This window comes from Schistocerca cancellata, chromosome 1 (assembly GCF_023864275.1).
Source record: "Schistocerca cancellata isolate TAMUIC-IGC-003103 chromosome 1, iqSchCanc2.1, whole genome shotgun sequence".
Classification (NCBI taxonomy): Eukaryota; Metazoa; Arthropoda; class Insecta; order Orthoptera; family Acrididae; genus Schistocerca; species Schistocerca cancellata.
In genome coordinates this window covers 704,396,647-704,404,407 of record NC_064626.1, presented here as the reverse complement: position 1 = coordinate 704,404,407, position 7,761 = coordinate 704,396,647, and the positions used below count along the sequence as shown (strand labels likewise).

Genomic DNA, 7,761 nt, shown 5'->3' with positions numbered 1-7,761 from the left:
CCCTCTCCCTTCTCTCAACTTCATCATGACTGTCATACAATACAAACATACACTACACTCCATACACACACACGCACACACACACACACACACACACACACACACACACACACAATATATATATATATGCCTGTAGTATTACAAAAACTTGTAACGGAGCAAGTTACAAATAAACAAACAAACATGCAATGTAGGACAAGATAGTGTGAGTCTTCGTAGTACCTGTACCACACCTTAGGTTTCCAGGGTACCAATTCAGGGCTGTCTTTCGAAAAGACTTCATGAAGAAAGTAGCAACCAGTGGACGGAGTGGAATACCCAAGAAAATGACTTCCAACTGAAACTTCCTGGCAGATTAAAACTGTGTTCCCGACCGAGACTCGAACTCGGGACCTTTGCCTTTCGCGGGCAAGCGCTCTACCACATGTCTCCGCAATATCCTTTCTTTCAGGAGTGCTAGTTCTCCAAGGTTCGCAGGAGAGCTTCTGTAAAGTTTGGAAGGTAGGAGACGAGATACTGGCAGACGTAAGGCTGTGAGACGGGCGTGAGTCGTGCTTCGGTAGCTCAGTTGGTAGAGCGCTTGCCCGCGAAAGGCAAAGGTCCCGAGTTCGAGTCTCGGTCGGGCACACAGTTTTAATCTGCCAGGAAGTTTCATATTAGCGCACACTCCGCTGCAGAGTGAAAATCTCATTCTGGAAACATCCCCCAGGCTGTGGCTAAGCCATGTCTCCGCAATACCCTTTCTTTCAGGAGTGCTAGTTCTGCAAGGTTCGCAGGAGAGCTTCTGTAAAGTTTGGAAGGTAGGAGACGAGATACTGGCAGAAGTACGGCTGTGAGACCGGGCGCGAGTCGTGTTTCGGTAGCGCAGTTGGTAGAGCGCTTGTCCGCGAAAGGCAAAGGTCCCGAGTTCGAGTCTCGGTCGGGCACACAGTTTTAATCTGCCAGGAAGTTTCATATCAGCGCACACTCCGCTGCAGAGTGAAAATCTCATTCTGGACTTCCAACTGTTCGTAAAAATCGTTACTCCACATAAAGTAGCTGGTGGTATACATCTATGAAACAATTTTCCTACGGGAAAATGGAACCGATTTATTTATTTACTTGTGTGGAGGACTTAGATAACGCAAAATAGTAAAAATAATAACTGACTCTGTTAGACGTACTATAAGCTCCAGAATCACGCTGCCTTGAAGGCGTTATCACTTGCTTCATATAGATCTTTGTGATGGAAGAATCGGGCAGACCGCGATATGTTATGGCTCCTGTAGATCACCGCACTCACAGGACTTATCTTAAGTCATGAAGCCCCACTTCCTGAGGTTCGCGTTGCATCGTGACACTTGTGTCCTCAGTCGGTTTGGTGCCTTCCACGTCACATGTGGCAGATGAAAGCCAGCAGCCGGTTCGTCTTTGATGCTCTCCCAACCCTTTCGGTTAATGAATTTCAGCATTGCTTTGTTCGGCAAGTTCCACGTGCTGATTGAAGTACTGATGTCGTGCGCATGAAGTCCCTCCTTGTCCTCAACAGAAGTTTCTCTCGTTCATGTCTAAGCAACGTTTGTCTGGGGTCGATTTCCTGCTTCTTCTTCTCCAGTTCTGCGACTATTCTTCTGAGCATTTTGGTGACAGGAATTGGTTGTAGGCAGCAAGTCACAATGAACCCAGTTTTATTTAATGCTGTATCTACAGATCTGCTGCAGAGAAACAAAGCGCCAAGGGAGGTGCATGGAACAAGTTTGGTGGTGAGCCCCAGGTGTTCCAGTAATTCTGTGGACGATGTTGTTCCAGGCGTTAATTTTTAACTTTGTTTCTTGCCAATGATCTTTGAACGTGAGACTGCGATCCAACTGTACTCCCATGTATTTTAGAGTATATCATAGAGGCATAGTTGCTGCCCTATCCAGAAAATATTTATCTTTCCCCTGGCTTCACGGTTTCTCAGATGAAAGGAGCAGACCGCCGTCATTCGAGGGTTTGGTTTTAAGTGACTGTCATCATAATACTTTTTTAAATCTTCAAGCGCTGCTGGCAGCTTCACCTCTACTTCGTCAAAGGTTTTGCCTTGAGCTGCAGTTGGTAAATGGTATTGTTCCAGGGTTGATTGGTTGATCGTTTGTGTAGATGTTGTACTCCAGGAGTGCCAATATTAGTATATCTGAGAGGCTGTTCCGTAAACAAAGAAGCAACATCCACGCTGACCAGGATGCCGTTTGGTCTAAGACCTATTTCCTTCAAACTAGAGTCCTTTACGTATGTGTTGGTCTTACTCAACTGCAGTTCAAGCAGAGATGTATATTCAGTTTACACGTCGGGAAGCCAGTGTTTATGATCGGTCTTAATGGCATGTAATGTTTGTGGACTTTTGGTAAGCCATACAACCGAGGTGGTAAGCTATACTGTGCGTCCAGCGAGAGAGAGGAGGCCTTGATACACGTATTCAGTATGATCCATTGTGTCAGATCCGTGCCTAGTTTTCGTTACGGTGTAGGATCCAGAGAGTCATATCTCCTCTGCCCATGATCCTCAGTCTTCATTATACTCAACGCATTTCCCTTGCCATAGGTAAGAGTCACTATACTCGTATCCTGGTTAGTTTGTGACTCTTGTCTTTTCTGGTTGGAAGCTATTAGTTTTGTGCGACGCAGTGTCCTGAGCATTTCAGAGCGTTTTTCCACAACATTTCCACAGCCTTTTCACACGGTAGGATCCAGATGTCGCGTTTAGTGTTAGCTATGATATCGTCCTCAGGTAAAGTTCTTGGTGTGATAGCGAAGTTCCCTCTTTTCTTGAAGGACAAACAATTCCTACGACATCACTTATCTTCCACTTAGAATTACAACTGTGCATTACATGTCAGCGATAGACCTGTCGTTCTGCCTTCGGAATCTTTCAAACTTGTTCTTCTGTTAGTCGGTGCATCATTTGAGTTCGCTTTGCGTGCTCCAGTGTCCCAGTGCTCTCGATACATTCTGGCATTTAGTTGACGGAAAATACCCAATAGTTGCTCGTTAGTTCTTACCAAGTGTATCTGTGTTCTATGAATTCTCTTACAAAGGAAAGGTCGTTCAGTCCTGGTGTAGATACGATGTGTCTGGGCTGTGATGGACGTGTACTTACATTTCAGGAACTTTGAAGTGGTCCCTTCATCCTGGTCACCATATCTGGTCATGGCTTCAGTAGGAAATTTAAATCTCCTCCCACAGAGGTATTGTTGGGGCTTTCGTAGTTACTTGTTGATATATTGCATGTTTGTCTTTGTGTCAGCCACTTTGGCGAACTTTGTTCGATGATTATACAGGATGATTCAGCTTCCCCTACCGGTGTCGTTTTATGCAATCTGTACTACGTCTGTATCAGGAACGGTATCCACACAGGCGACATCCACGTAATCTAAATAACTTCCCCACTAGAGCTTTGCGTGATTGTTAGCGAACGGAATCATACCACATAAAATACAAGTGAGAATTGGCCATGAATTACACAGCATTTCTGGACCAAGATATACCTTACTTTTGCCGTATTTATCCTAGGGTCTTCAGTCTTTCTTTGTGTAATTAGTGGAGTAGTCATATAGGCTTTGCATGTCTATTAAGTTTATTCCATCCAGTAATTGTATTACAGCTAATAGTAATGGTAATAAATAAACGCAATAAATTTTTCGAATTTTTTGGAAAGTGTCACTTGCAACAAATCATTGGTATCGGTTTCAGGAAGTATGTCGAGTAATTTCAAGGAATAACATTCATGACAAAAATCCCTTCTGAAAAAAAAAACCACAAAATTATAACTAACAGCAGGCAACAACACAGAATTATACACACTAACAGATGTGAGATTTAGGGTCCTTCTGAATTCCCGACTCGACAAAACACTACGACTCCTGAAAATCTGTGTGACTGAGAGGAATAATCTGTAGAAAACGGTGTACCTCCTTCGGAATACAAGCACAGTGCGTTGTTTAAGAAATACAACCCACTGTTATTCATGCCCCCACTTTCCATTATCGGATGGTGAAATGTAAGACCCCCTAACAGGTCAGGCGTGCAGTACAGCATGAAGCGGCTACTAGGGTAGCAGAGTACATGGGGCGTCCACAAGTGGAATTTTTTGGATACAGAAATCTGCCAATAACATAGGCCGGCCGGTGTGGCCGTGCGGTTCTAGGCGCTTCAGTCTGGAACCGCGTGACCGCTACGATCGCAGGTTCGAATCCTGCCTCGGGCATGGATGTGTGTGATGTCCTTAGGTTGGATAGGTTTAAGTAGTTCTAAGTTCTAGGGGACTGGTGACCACAGATGTTAAGTCCCATAGTGCTCAGAGACATTTTGCCGATAAAGTACCTGCTAAGTTCAAAGAGAAGGTACCATTCGGCATAGCACGTAGAAGAAAGGAAATGATAATATAATATTTATTGACTGCAGGAGCGTCTGTGGGAAGGTCCCAGTACTAGTCTCGCTTATAGACTGTGACAATATCCACAGAGTACTAGGGACAGAAAGCTGTCTGAAACTAGATGTTAACACCAACAAAATTTTAAAGACTGACTGCGATGTGTGTCTCAAAAATAGGTTGAACGCTGGTGGTGATGTTGTGTTTATAGCAATAAAAATTACGATACTACCTAGTGAGATTAGTGCTTCAGCAACATTAATAGCGTAACAGTTGAGAGGGAACTTGGAGCATATTTCATGTAAATTTTCTGGTGATGTTAGGGTTTAAGTGGAGATTTTAAATTACCAGCTATAGACTGGGAGACTCAAGTGCTTAACACAGGTAGTACGGATAGAGAATCGAGTGAAATTGTTCTAAATATCACAAAACTTTGAGAATTTTGTTCGTGAATTGCTGGTGTCAAACATACCCGAAATTTTCAATTCAGCGTAGGACAGGGAATCAGTAACTGTAAGGCCTTTACGGCATTGCTGAATATGGCTGTAAATAGGAATACAAGGAACCTAGGAAAAGCTTTCTGTTTAGCGGGAGAGACAAGAAACAAGTCTTGAAAGTCTCTTCGGGTTTGCTGCCGGATCCTAAAATCAACTTGACTCGATATTTCGGCGATCCAACTGTTCGCCATCTTCAGGAAAATGCTGCTTATGCTGATGAGTCCCGCTGAGAGACTTTCAAGACTTATTACGCCGGGAAAGCCTACGTAATTACAAGAAACAAATGTTTACCTGACAGGTCAACATGAATATTTCATCTCTGGCAGTGGCAATGTTGAGCATCAATGGACAAAGGTCAAATGGATCGTACAATACGCTTTAGATTCATAAGTGCCGAGAAAACTTTTGATGGAGGGAAGAGACCCAGTGATGACTGTGTGTTGTGTGACGTCCTTAGGTTAGTTAGGTTTAAGTAGTTCTAAGTTCTAGGGGACTGATGACCATAGATGTTAAGTCCCATAGTGCTCAGAGCCATTTGAACCATTTGAAGAGACCCACCGCGGTTCGACAACCGTATTAGCAAGCTTGCACGAAAGCAAAGAGAGCTTCACTGCAAGTTTAAACTTGGCCAAACAAAACCTACACTAAACCTAAACTAGCGTAATGCGAGCCATGCGTGAAGCGTCCAACGAATTCGAAAATAAAAATTGTATCTACCAATCCTATATAAGAAGGTAGCATCTGTTCCCGAAAGAACAGATACTACTGATAACCATGCAGCATCTCTAGAATGAAATGATAATAAAATCGACAGCCTAGCTGCAAACAGGCGATGATATACATCATTGAGAACATGTTTAAAATGTGTGCAACGACCGGGACTCGAACCCAGGATCTCCTGCTTACATGGCAGACGCTCTATCCATCTTTCGTTTTTTTTTTTTTAATCTCATTTTTGTTCACTTTCATTTGCTCGGGGGCGGACGTCGCAAGACATCCGTTTAAGTTCGCTGTTGATCGATTAACTCAGTTTTTTTTATTACAGAGGGCAGCTAACCCTCTGACCGAACACGCTGAGCTACCTTGCCGGCGTCCATCTGAGCCACCGAGGGCACAGAGAATACGCCTGCAGGGACTTATCCCTTGCACGCTCTCCGTGAGACCCGCATTCCCAACATGTCCAAACGACTACATTCGTAGTGCGCCTAATAAATGTTTGCCCATCACACTCGTTACTCGTGGCAGATTAATCTACCAAGTCCCGTACTTGAGTGGGGCATAGCGGGTGCCTTCGCACAAGAAGGTCAATGGCCGGGTAGCCATATTTTAACTATATATGAAGGTGGAATCTGTTCCCGAAAGAACAGATACTATTGACGACCGTGCAGCATCTCTAGAATGAAATGATAATTAAATCGACACCCTAGCTGCAAACAGGCTTCGATATACATCATTGGGGACATGTTGAAAATGTATGCCCCGACCGAACGGGACTTGGCAGATTAATCTGCCACGAGTAATGAGTGTGATGGGCACACATCTATTAGGCGCACTACGAATGTAGTCGTGTGGACTTGTTGGGAATGTGGGTCTCACGGGGAGCGTGCAAGGGATAAGTACCTCCTGCCCCACTATCATCAGTGCCCTCGGTGGCTCTGGTGGATAGAGCGTCTGCCAAGTAAGCAGGAGATCCAGGGTTGGAGTCCCGGTCGGGGCACACATTTTCAAAATCTCCCCAATGATGTATATCAACGCCTGTTTGCAGCTAGGGTGTCGATTTAATTATCATTTCATACCAATCCTAAAAAGTAAACTCTTTGCGACCATAATGGCACTGAAACGAAGGATGACAAAGAAAAGGCCGAATTACGAAACGTCCTTTTCTACAACTGTCACACAGAGCAAAATCGCCCTGTAGTTCCCTCCTTAAATCGTCGCACTAACTACAGTGTGACAGATTTCGAAATAAGTAGCCGAGGGAGAGAAAATTAACTGAAACCGTTCATTAGAGGAAAAGCCACTGGGCCTGACGGGATACCACAGAAGTGTACGCGAAAAAACTTGCTCCCATGCTAGCAGCAGATACCGTAGGTTTCTGGAGGAGCAAAGCGTTCCAAATGTTTGGAAGAGAGTAGAGGTAATTCCCGTTTTCAAGAAGAGTTGTCGAACAGATACACAAAACTACAGGCCTATATCTGTGACGTCGGTCTGTTGTTTAGTTTTGGAAAACGTTGTATGCTCTTTTATGACATTTCTGGAGACAAAAATCTTCTCTGTGGGAATCAACATGGGTTGCGACAACAACGATTGTGTGACACACATTTCGCTCTGTTAGTCCACGAGACCCAGAAAGCAGGAGATACAGGCGCCCAGGTAGATGCCGTTTTCTTCGTTCTTTCGGAAGGCGTTCGATACGATTCACACAGCTGCCTATGAACAAAATAGGAGCTTTCGGAATATCAGTCAAGCTGTGTCAATAGATTGAGGAGTTTCTAGCAAGCAGTATACAGCTTGTAAATCTGAACGGAGAGAAATTTGGAAATTTGTGCTAAGTTCCTTTGGGACCAAACTGCTGAGGTCATCGGTCCTAGGCTGACACACTGCTTAATCTAACTTAAACTAACTTACGCTAATGACATCACACACACACACCCATGGCCGAGGGAGGACTCGAACCTCCGACGGTGAGAGTCGCGCGAACCGTGGCAAGGCGCCCAAAGACCGCGCGGCTACCCCGCGCAAAAACGGAAAGAAGTCTTCAGACGTAAAAGTGACTTCGGGCGTGCCCCAAGAGAGTATTATAGGACCATTACTTTTTGCAAACTATATAAATGACGTAAGAGATAGCGTCGAACTTTCCATGAGGTTTTTCGCG

At 44.4% G+C, this 7,761-nt stretch overlaps 1 non-coding gene across 1 annotated transcript; it reads left to right on the top strand.

Moving 5' to 3' along the window:
- The first annotated feature begins 552 nt into the window (after positions 1-552).
- Positions 553-627, top strand: Trnas-cga (transfer RNA serine (anticodon CGA)). The gene has a single exon. It is a non-coding gene; the product is annotated as a tRNA-Ser (tRNA).
- The last annotated feature ends 7,134 nt before the right edge of the window (positions 628-7,761 follow it).